The following is a 12,127-nucleotide window of genomic DNA, read 5'->3' on the forward strand; positions in this document are numbered from 1 at the left end:
GAACTGACGTATATGTGTAACTGTAACTTCCATGGCATGCCTTTTAAGAACATAGCTGTGTCTTTCTCTTGCCTTTTTTCACAATGAGTGTGGGGATGATGATAGGAAGTAAAGCACCCATCTTACACAAAAGAGTGGTCTGATCAGGAAGGCGGGACACCAAGATAGAAGGATCCTAGGTCAACATTTCAGGCCTGGCCCTCTCATTTGGAATTTTACATGAGAGAAATGAACTTTCTTATTTAAATCATCGTTATATAACACGTAGGACTTCCCTGGTGGCTCAGAGGTTAAAGCGTCTGCCTCCAATGCAGGAGACCCGGGTTCGATCCCTGGGTCGGGAAGATCCCCTGGAGAAGGAAATGGCAACCCACTCCAGTATTCTTGCCTGGAGAATCCCATGGACGGAGGAGCCTGGTAGGCTACAGTCCATGGGGTCGCAAAGAGTCGGACACGACTGAGCGACTTCACTCACTCATATAACACGTGTCTGTTATAGCACATGAACAGACAGCTTTTCTAATGCATGTACATATGTGTGATTGACAATACAATTTATATGTGTTTTGAGTTATAGTTTTAAAATTGTTGAAGAGGTCACTGCATTGTATTAATTCTGTTAATATTCTTTTACTCTGATGTCCATTCATTCCTCCTAAGCATTTGCTTCTTTATGCCACCTCAGTAGATCAATGACTCATGAACTCTGTCTCCATGGCAATTATGCTGACCTCTTCCTCTAAAAATGACCTTTAGTAAATGTATGGAAGGAAAGATAATCTTCCCTTTACCCTTCTAAGTTCTTGGCTGAATCCTCTCCCCCTATAATTAAGACATTAACAAGAGAAAAACAAACAGAATTTTAATAACATATATACCTTCTGTATACTTGGGAGATACCTAAGAAAACTGAGTAACTCCTTGAAGGTGAAGTTGTGGTGGCCCAAATCATTGCCTTAAATACTATCATCTCCAGCTAAAGACAAAAGATGTTGGATGTTGAGGGAAGGCAGTTATGGGAGGTTACCAGGAAAGGCACAGTAAGTCAGGATATGGTGATTACGCAGATTTAAGTATGTGCCTTCTTCATTGATAAGAGTTTCTAGGGGTTTGATCATCCTCTTCTTCCTGGTACAGAGAGGGAGATATCTTTGCAAATGGAGATTTCCCTTGTAAATGCAAGAAAAGGGTAACTTTAGCTTGGTTTTCAAAGCTTCTCCCTTGTCTGCAGTTTATTAAAAATAGTTAGCCCAATATAAAAACCTTATACCCAGGGGCATATTTGGGAGTGGCAAACCCTGCTTCCCTTCAACAGTTATTCCAAAGGCTTGGCTATGGAGAAAGATTTCTATCTATTATGCCTAAAGAATTGGACAAGTATAGTAAGCTGTGGGGATATTCAGAGGAATCTCCCCAGATGTTCCCTGTATGTAAGGGTAAGACCCTTGGAAATCTCATTCACTGGTGAGTAAAATTTAGGACTTCTAAATTCTAATGCAAGTAAAGTTGACTTAATTTTAGCTTATATCAATAAAGTACCCAGCCCTTTTGAATAAGAATAAATAAATATTGATGAGTAGTGTTAGTGATGCTTATATACATATATGTGTGTATATATATGTATATAGCAAATAAGTTAAAAACTAACAGAAAAAATACTTGACTATGTGAAGCTATACTTCCTGCTAATTTATGATTTATTTGTACTTTCTATATAACCCATTGATTAGCTGTCTTACTCAGCAGAGATCAAACTAATATGGTTTAGTTTTTTTTTTTTAATAATATTCACTATGTATGGACCAAGGCTTTTTTATTTTTCCTTTTAAAATGCAGCAACAGCTCTGAACCTTATGGGAAATAAATATCAAAGACTCATAAAGGATAAGTAGGCCAGTATATAAAATAAACACACAAATCAATCAGTGCCCCCCACTCTTCCATCTTAATATCTTACTTGTCTTCTACCAAAGGTATGCATGTACCTTAACATCAACACTTTAGTTGACTCATTTGTACATGTGTTTTTTTCCTGGGAGACTGGCCAAGTGATTCTTTACAAGATTGGGAAGATTCTATAGTCTAGTATTACTGGGAACGAGATCTTGCAGAAATGAGGACATTTAATTTGAAGAGAGGAGACTTGTGTCTTTTGGATCTGCCATTAGTAAGTTATAAGACAGAGCAGTTTGTATTGGACCCCCATTTCCTTATCCCTGCAAGGAGGGGCTTATGCTAGGTGAGCCCCCAAACTCCTTTGAGTTCAAATTTTGACTTACAGGCAGTAAAATAAACTCAAAAAAGAAAGTGATACAGCGTAAGGACTGAAACTTATTTTGAAAGAAAAGAATGTATTTAGATGTGTATGTATTTTGCTTTAGGGGGAAAAAAAAACACAAGGGTAGGAACAGGACTTCACACTTATCTGAGAAGCACTCTCATCGCTCTCAATTTTTTCAGATTGTTACGGAATCTCACCTCTTCCTCTCAGCTCAACAGCAAATGACTGTTAAAATTATACCCCCAGATGGCAGTGCAGTATTCCAAGTTTAGAATGGTCTGGTCCAGCGCTCTGGAAAAAGGCAATGCAAACTTGTCCCTGGCACATTGATGTGCCATGTTTATTCCTTTTGGAGGAAATATGCTATAATTCGGGCTTCCCAGGTGGAGCTAGTGGTAAAGAACCCACCTGCCAATACAGAAAACATTAGAGACTCAGATTTGATCTCTGGGTAGGAAAGATCCCCTGGAGGAGGGCATGGCAAGGCACTCCAGTATTCCTGCCTGGACGATCCCAATGGACAGAGGAGCCTGGCAGGCTTCAGTCCATGGGGTCACACAGAGTTGGACACGACTGAAGTGCCTTAGCACACACACATAGGCTATAATTCTGACGCAGCAAGACTTGAGTAATCAATCATTTCAAAGAGAGTACAGCAGCCATCTACTTTGATGCTTGTGTAGCCCCATGTCAAGTAAATAGGAAGTGAAACAGTCCCACAGAACAGTCTAATGAAATGCTAGAAGTTTAAAATGTATAAGTCAAAGAAATCCCCTATATTTAAATTTTTATTTTACAGATTATTTTATCAGAATTAGGAAACATTTACTAAATGTAATAGGATTAAGTAACTACTCAGCAATTCCTTTTAAAAGCTACAAATGAAGCTGGTAGCATCCTCTGTAACCATCATTGGAAGGACCATAAGCTTCTTGTTCTACTATGGTTGCTGAGCCTGCTTATGAGACATATAAAATAAACAAAATAGCATCACATGGAAAGCATGAAGAGAAATCAGGGAAGGAAAAGGGATACATTTCAGTTTTATGGTAAAAATCCCACAGAACCTTTTGGATCAAAACTGTATCTGGTCATTTATATGATGGTCGAAGAGATTAGAGTGAATCCTTTAAGTTTCTACTGTTCATTGGCGAAATTAAATTTTATAGATTTAAGGTACTAAGGCAGTATTCATTGGTAATTCCATGAAAGCTGTGTAAGATAGGAAAGTAAAAAGTAAAAAGGCTATGAAAGATCATCTTGAAAATATTTTATTTTCATGGCTGTGAAATGTGGTCACATTTTTATTTTCTAGAGAGTCCTTTAAGTTCAGTGAAGTCTTCTCTATAGTTTTATATTTCCTAGTAAGAAAAAGAATGCATGCCACAGGGATTATGAGTGATAAAAATAAGTTATTTTTTTAATCCACAGAGTAGGGTTATTTTATTGGATCTATTGCTTAGGAATTGACTATCTACCTTTACCAGAAGCATCCCAAAGGAATAATCAATCACAGTATAAACTCTTATATACTTCCATATGTAGTTTTCCAAACTACTTCTTTATTCAGTTCAATTGAGGAAAAATTCATATATGCACTGTAATATTCTAATCACTGACTGGAATGCAGAGAAAAATATATTTCTGCCTTCGGTGAGCTTGTACTCTAGTGGGATGATAAGCAGATTTCAAATAACAGTGAACAGAGCAGAAATTGTAAAAGAGGTAATGTGGTAAGAATAGTGGGCTCTGGAGCAGTGTGATGGATTAAAATCTTGGCTCTTCTTCCTGATGTTTCTGTAGCTTTAGAAAGATTATTTTCTGATTTCCTTATAAAGAAGATGATTGGATATTTATCTGAAGGAAATGAAAACACTGACTCAAAAAGATATCTGCACCCTCATGTTCATGCAGCATTATTTACAATATCCAGGATCTGGAAACAACCTTAGCATCCATTGATGATGGATGAACGGATAAAGAAAAGATTACAGAGAGACACACACTCATATACAATGGAGTATCATTCAGACTTAAAAGAAGGAAATCTTACCATGTGTGATAATGTGGGTGGACCTTGAGGGCATTATGCTAAGTGAAATAAGTCAGACAAAAAACGACAAATACCATATAATCTCACTTTTATTTTAAATCTAAAAAAAAAAAAAAACAAAACCCCAGAAGGAACTCAAGCAAAAGGAACTCAAAGATGCAGAAATTGATGGTTGGCAGAGGCTATGAGTGGGGTAGGAGGCAGGCAAAATGGGTGAAGTAATCAGAAGGTAAAAACTTTTAGTCATAAAATAAGGCATGAGGATATAATGTACAGCATGGTGACTGTAGTTAACAATACTGTATTGCACACTTGAAAGTTACTGCAAGAGTAGATCTAGTTCTCATGACAAGTAAAAAAAATAACTATGGTGATTGATGTTAACTAGACTTAGTATGGTGATTATTTTGTAGTATATATAAATATTAAATCATAATGTCATGCACCCGAAACTAATGTAATATGTCAATTATATCTCTTTGGCACCTGACAAATTCATTAACAATTTAAAAAAAAAGCTCCATTGGGTTAAGAGGAGGGAAAGACCAGTAAAGAACTAACAGTGGAAATTCGACTTTAAAAATATGCTTTAAGGACTGTCAGTAATTTGTTAAAGTGTGGGGAATGGAAAGGGCACTGTGGCCTAAGACAGCAATGTACCAAATGTTAGAGGAAGAGACAGGAGCTTAGTCTGACCGCATGTGGAGTAGGAAGAAGGAAAACGTGGGCTCAAACCTACAGGTAAAGGATGATGGCACTATGCTAGATCCCTGGGTTGGGAAGATCCCCTGGTGTGGGACATGGCAACCTACTCCAATATTCTTGCCTGAAAAATTCCATGGACTAAGGAACCTGGTGGGTTACAGTCCCTGGGTTCACAAGAGTTGGACATGACTGAGCAACTGCGCATGCACACACAATTTGGAGATACTTCTTATTGACAAAATAGGGGATATCACTGAAGATTTTTACACAAGAAATGGATAGTCAGATTGATGCTGTACACATATCATTCTGGTAGCACTGTGAGAAATTGACCCTAGGATGAACTAGAGATGGGGATATCAGAGATGAGAAAGGCAACACCATGCAGAAAAATAGGAGTGGCCATAGACATGGCTTAAGAATCATTACTGGTTGGATAGCCACTGATTTAAAAATTGCATTATCTACCTAAAGGCCTTTTCAGGAGTCTACACATTTTTTCTTGCCTTTCCTATCAGGATGCAGAATTCTATTCCTTTTCCCATATATGTAGCATTTTAGACGCAGAATTTAAAAATTCAGCTCACAAATAGCTACATTTATCCACAGACCTTCTCCGCTGCTCCCTTGAACACTCCAAACCCAAATACAAAACGAACCTCATCTTTGCTTCAAACTGAAGTTTGTTTTGAAGAAGATTGAACTGGTCCAGGCTTCTAAGAGCAATCTTATGTTTTGGCCACTTAGTTCCTTTTTGAAGTCCCATCAGTGAGAAACTTGACCTGCCAGCAAGAAACCTGTTAAATGGAGAGGTTACAGGGTTTGCCTTCCTCATTTTCTCTTCCTTTTATTTCTTTTTGCCTGCCTTATTTTCCCTTTGTATCTGCCTCTGATACGTTCCTTACAGATGCATGGAGACACCATCCACTTCTGTTTTCCCTGCTTCCCAAATGTAATTAAAATGTTTTAGCACTTTCCTTCTTTCTCCCCACCACTGAAGCCAGAGAATCTTCATTTAGCTAATGGGTCTTGCTCTTCTGAACAAACAATGTGATCTGAAATAAAGCAACAGGCCGTCCAGATGGGATAGTGATTCTTGCTCCCAGATGCTGTTGGGGAAGAAGTACCTGAATTACTAAATTGGAACAGTGTGATCTGAACTTTAGAGTCTTCACTAGAGAACAAGTTCAATGATTAGTCTCTGGAGGAAGAGCAATAAATGGCCTTGGTATGAGGTCTGCTGTAGGAACTTTCCCAACTCCCAGCTGTGATCAGAAGAAGACAACTGAAAGAAAGGCTTAGAAGTTTTAATTAATGAGAAAAGAAAACCAGGAAATCAAAAACTTTCAGGATGCCAAGCTGTTCCATCACATCTTACATTACATCTCTGGGGTTTCATGGTCTCTCTCCCCAGTACTCTGCCTTGGTTACTCACTTCAGCACTTTGGTATTATTTACTTTTACCTCCATAGGACCAAAGGAGGTTGCTCCCAGCTCCTAAATTGACATGTCCTCAGTTCCAGAGGTCAGTGCAGAGAACGAGAACCTGGCTCAGCAAGAGTGAGCTACTCAATCTTGGTCCAATTAACTCGGGCTCTGGAGCCACAAGACTTGGCTCATAGGGACTGTATTGTTCATCGTGTGATGCTGCTGTAATTTAAAAAAAAAAATCAGTGGATTTCCAGACTTTGATTCTCCCATCTTGTCAGCATTCTCCTCTGGATCTTCTGCAGAGAGAAGCTAAAGGGTGAAGAGAGAGAGCAATAGGAGGAACTCATGGAAGGAGTTTCAGGCCAGTCCTGGAAGAGGCATTCGTCACTTCCACCCATTTTCCACATCAGGGCTCAGTCACTGGACCCATCTCCACGCAAAGGAGGCCAGGGAATTCTACCCATGAGCTCAGGAGTAAAGGAAATGGAATTATTGATATCTTTGCCACAGGGACCATCCTTGTCGGTCAGCAGAGGAGTTGTTGAAGAACAGTGTTGGGCACTGGGCAAACGCACCGAAGCTATCTTCTATTATGAGACAACCACCTGGCTTTTCCTGGGGCTCCAGCAATGCCTTGGTCGGCTAGCTCAGATCCTGCAGCCTTGTTTGAATTACTTGTTTCTATGGGATGATGTTATTTTCTGACAGCGTTCAAGAGAATTAAAGAAATGACTTTACTCCCTTTCAGTGCTACTCATCTAGGTTCTCAGGCTGTTTATTGGTAATCTCAATTTCTTTTTAATGTCATCTCCAGGGGAGAAAATCCTATTTCAGCCAAGAGATTTCATTCTGTAATTACATCACAAAGAATCACTTCATAAGGAAGGCATTGACTTTGAATTTCTGTCAGCTTCAATTTAAGTGGATGGAAAACTATGGAATATATACTATAAACAGCAATCTTTTTTAAGCTTTACAACCAGGAAGATTTCAGCTCTCCAAGTCAGGTGGTAAGCCTAGGACCTGCTCATCAATTCTCTGCCTGAATAGTTCAACAAATAAACACTTTGCTCATAAAACACAAAGTGGATATGATATTTCAGACAGAAGAGAACAGAGCTGTCTCTCAAAATGAGGTTTCATTGTTTCAGCACATCAAATTCCCAGCCTCCGTCACTCCGACTATCCTAGCAAGGCTGACTGCGGTTGCTCTGTGTGCTGAACTTCCAGAAATCTATACTAATCAAACCTTTAAATTACCTCCTCTGTTTAACAGAAATCTGCCAGGGGATGTTCTGTGGGAGTGTGGAAGGAATCCTAGCAGTTAAAAACCATGTCAGCCCATCACAGAAATGTGATTTCTACTATCATTATCATGCCCATATTAAAAATTTGGGAAATGAGCCTTTTCATTTCTAGTTACCCACTTCTGCTGCTAACGTCAAAAGAAACCCCTTTGGTATGCTTGCCACTGAAGTTCCACAGTGCACTGTAGGAGTACAGATCTGCACGCTTGCAAGACTATAGATATTGAATGTGGATGCCACTATGTAGACAGGAAGATAATCCCTAGATTGTTTGTTTGGAAAGAACCCAAATACCATGTCAAGGCAATATGCTTAAACTTATGCATTTTCTAAACCATTTAAAACATTTGAGAATAAATACATTGGATTTCATGGACCAGAGGCAACTGACTGGAGAAAATTTCTTATATATATGAGAAGCTGAAAATAATGGTGTTTTGTTTTGAGTCGTAAATAATATGTTTAAAGACACCACAACCTCCCCCATCCCACTGGCTATGCCAGAAATTTGAGAGCCATTCTTTCTTCATCTCCCACACCTAATATGGTTATAAAGACCTACTACCGAGTCTGTTTTCTACACCCGAATCCATCTACTTCTCTTCAATTTCACTGCTGCTGCCTCATCCAGTCTCATTGTTTCTTACCCCAGATCCTTCTATTTGCTACTCAGAGTGAGGACGTCAGTTCATCAGCTTTAGCATCGTTTGGGAGCCTGTCAGAAATATCGAATCTCAGGCCCCACTCAAACCTAGAAATAAGCTCTAGAAGATCCCTGATGATTTTGAGAAACACTGATCTATCTCCCTGCCTCCAGCTTTATTCACCTCCATTCCACTCTGAACACTGAAACCAGACCAATCATTATAGAATTCAAATCTTATCATGTCACTATCTTGCTGAAACTGTTCATAATTTCTTCTTCTTGAATTTTGGCTAAAGAGCAAAAGCTTCAAACTAAATCCCCAAGCCCTTTGTGACCTGGTTCCGGATTACCTCCCTAAGTTCAGCTCATAACACTTGCCCTTCCCACACTTTTGCTGTACCCATCTGTTACAAATGTGACTTACCTTAAGTATCAGTTTCTTAGAACCCTGTCCTCTGACCCCCTAGATCTCATCATATCATTTCTTGCCTTGTCATCATACTCAATGTTGTATTAACTCTTTGAAGAATGTACTTCCAAATAAACCTTAATTTCCATTAAGACAAAGACCATGTCTCTATTGGGCAAAGCAGTAGCCCTGTGCCTAGCACAGCAGCTGGCACATGGCAGCCATGAAAGAGTGACCAAATAAGCTAACTTCTCATGAAGACAAATGGGCAGCTTTCCACATCTTTAAGAATAACTGTCTTCCAAAATTATGATGCACTGTCATAGGGAAGATGGATCAGACTTATTCCAGTGGGTTCCAGAGGGCAGGATGATACAAGCAGGGCCCGCAGATGACTGTACTGCCATATCTTAGCACACTGTTGACACTAAAGTCTCTGCTAAAAAGTGAGCCAGAAACAATACATAAAAATTTTTGGAAAAGTGAGAAATTATTAAACAAACAATTTATTATCATTTATCAGATGCTAAAAAATGGAATTGATTGTTTTGTGAGGGATCTCAGATTGTATGACCATTTAACAGCAGCCTATGGACTAAACATTCTTACCTTAATAAAGTGGTTGAAATATATGATTTCTTACTTTCTTTGCAACTCTAAAAATCCATTGTTTAATCAGTTCCTCTGTAAGGGGAAACAGTGTTAATTATAAGTTAGTCTTATTTTAATCATAAATGCTAACCTTAATTTTTAAAAATGTAGCATAATTGTTAATGATTGTATCACTAGTTTTATGCAGACACTGGTAGGTAGTTGCTTAATTATTTAGTATAAGCAAAAGGACACTGACACCAAATATTTGCCTCTTCTCTTGTAACTGCTCCTTACACTCCACTGTTAGAGGGTCATTCATTCGAAGATGTTCCTTCTCCAGGCATCAATGTTAGGAATGCAGATGTCACAGGAGAGGCAAAATATTTGACAGTTACCAATAATCACCATGTTTATTTGATGTCTTTTATGAGAACCTAGTGTCTAAAGTGTTAGTCACTCAGTAGTGTCCAACTCTTTGTGATCCCATAGACTGTAGCCCACCAGCTTCCTCTGTCCTTGGAATTCTCCAGGCAAGAATACTGGAGTGGGCAGCCTTTCCATTCCCCAGGGGATCTTCACAACCTAAGGATTGAAGGCAGGTCTCCTGCATTGCAGGCAGGTTCTTTACCGTTTGAGCCACCAGGAAAGCCCCCAATGATCATTATCTTTATTTGATGTATTTTATGAGAACCTGGTTTCAGAATTGAGAATAAGTGGTGGAGGAGATATGGAGAAAGTTCAGTTCAGTTCAGTCGCTCAGTCGTGTCCAACTCTTTGCGACCTCATGAATCGCAGCACGCCAGGCCTCCCTGTCCATCACCAACATCCGGAGTTTACCCAAACCCATGTCCATCGAGTCGGTGATACCATCCAACCATCTCATCCTCTGTCATCCCCTTCTCCTCCTGCCCCCAATCCTTCCCAGCATTAAGGTCTTTTCCAATGAGTCAACTCTTCGCATGAGGTGGCCAAAGTATTGGAGTTTCAGCTTCAACATCAGTCCTTCCAATGAACACCCAGGACTGATCTCCTTTAGGAGGGACTAGTTGGATCTCCTTGTAGCCCAGGGGACTCTCAAGAGTCTTCTCCAACACCACAGTTCAAAAGCATCAATTCTTCGGCGCTCAGCTTTCTTCACCATCCAACTCTCACATCCATACATAACCACTGGAAAAACCATATCCTTGACTAGACGGACCTTTGTTGGCAAAGTAATGTCTCTGCTTTTCAATATGCTATCTAGGTTGGTCATAACCTTCCTTCCAAGGAGTAAGCGTCTTTTAATTTCATGGCTGCAGTCACCATCAGCAGTGATTTTGGAGCCCAAAAATATAAAGTTTGACACTGTTTCCAGTGTTTTCGCATCTATTTCCCATGAAGTGATGAGACCAGATGCCATGATCTTAGTTTTCTGAATGTTGAGCTTTAAGCCAACTTCTTCACTCTCCTCTTTCACCTTCATCAAGAGGCTCTTTAGTTCTTCTTCACTTTCTGCCATAAGGGTGGTGTCATCTGCATATCTGAGGTTATTGATATTTCTCCCGGCAATCTTGATTCCAGCTTGTGCTTCATCCAGCCCAGCGTTTCTCATGATGCGTATAAGTTAAATAAGCAGAGTGACAATATACAGTCATGACGTACTCCTTTACCCATTTAGAACCAGTCTGTTGTTCCATGTCCAGTTCTAACTGTTGCTTCCTGACCTGCATACAGGTTTCTCAAGAGACAGGTCAGATGATCTGGTATTCCCATCTCTTTCAGAATTTTCCACAGTTTATTGCGATACACACAGTCAAAGGCTTTGGCATAGTCAATAAAGCAGAAATAGATGTTTTTCTGGAACTCTCTTGCTTTTTCGATGATCCAGTGGATGTTGGCAATTTGATCTCTGGTTCCTCTGCCTTTTCTCAAACCAGCTTGAACATCTGGAAGTTCATGGTTCACGTATTGCTGAAGCCTGGCTTGGAGAATTTTGAGCATTACTTTACTAGCATGTGAGATGAGTGCAATTGTGTGGTAGTTTGAGCATTCTTTGCCATTGCCTTTCTTTGGGATTGGAATGAAAACTGACCTTTTCCAGTCCTGTGGCCACTGCTGAGTTTTCCAGATTTGCTGGCATATCGAGTGCAGCACTTTCACAGCATCGTCTTTGAGGATTTGAAATAGCTCAACTGGAATTCCATCACCTCCACTAGCTTTGTTCGTAGTGATGCTTTCTAAGGCCCACTTGACTTCACATTCCAGGATGTCTGGCTCTAGGTGAGTGATCACACCATCGTGATTATCTGGGTCGTGAAGTTCTTGTTTGTACAGTTCTTCTGTGTGTTCTTTCCACCTCTTCTTAATATCTTCTGCTTCTGTTAGGAGAGAATAGTAGCATTTAGAACATGAGAGGGCTTCAGCTAAAATATCTTTCTATCAAAGACTGTTTTCTGATACTTCAGCCTAAATGATATATCCCTTCATGTGATTCTTTCCCATACTCTTCATTCAGAAAATATTTATCAAGTGCTTACTATGTGCTAAGCACTGTCCTAGGTGCTTTAGATACATTAGTGAACCCAAAAGACAAAAGCAGACAAAAACACCTGCTGGTGTGACCTTTGCCTTGCATGATAGTGAAGTGTGGTCCAAGGACCAAGAATTCCAGCATCACCTAAAAGATTGTAAGAAATATGGAATGTGTCACCCAGACCTACTC

The 12,127-nt window shown here is 39.6% G+C and overlaps 1 non-coding gene across 1 annotated transcript; it reads left to right on the top strand.

Moving 5' to 3' along the window:
- The first annotated feature begins 272 nt into the window (after positions 1–272).
- On the top strand, positions 273–344 carry TRNAW-CCA (transfer RNA tryptophan (anticodon CCA)). The gene has a single exon. It is a non-coding gene; the product is annotated as a tRNA-Trp (tRNA).
- Positions 345–12,127: the final 11,783 nt, after the last annotated feature.

Source organism: Giraffa tippelskirchi, chromosome 4, assembly GCF_054371585.1.
Source record: "Giraffa tippelskirchi isolate mGirTip1 chromosome 4, T2T-mGirTip1v1.2.pri, whole genome shotgun sequence".
NCBI lineage: Eukaryota > Metazoa > Chordata > Mammalia > Artiodactyla > Giraffidae > Giraffa > Giraffa tippelskirchi.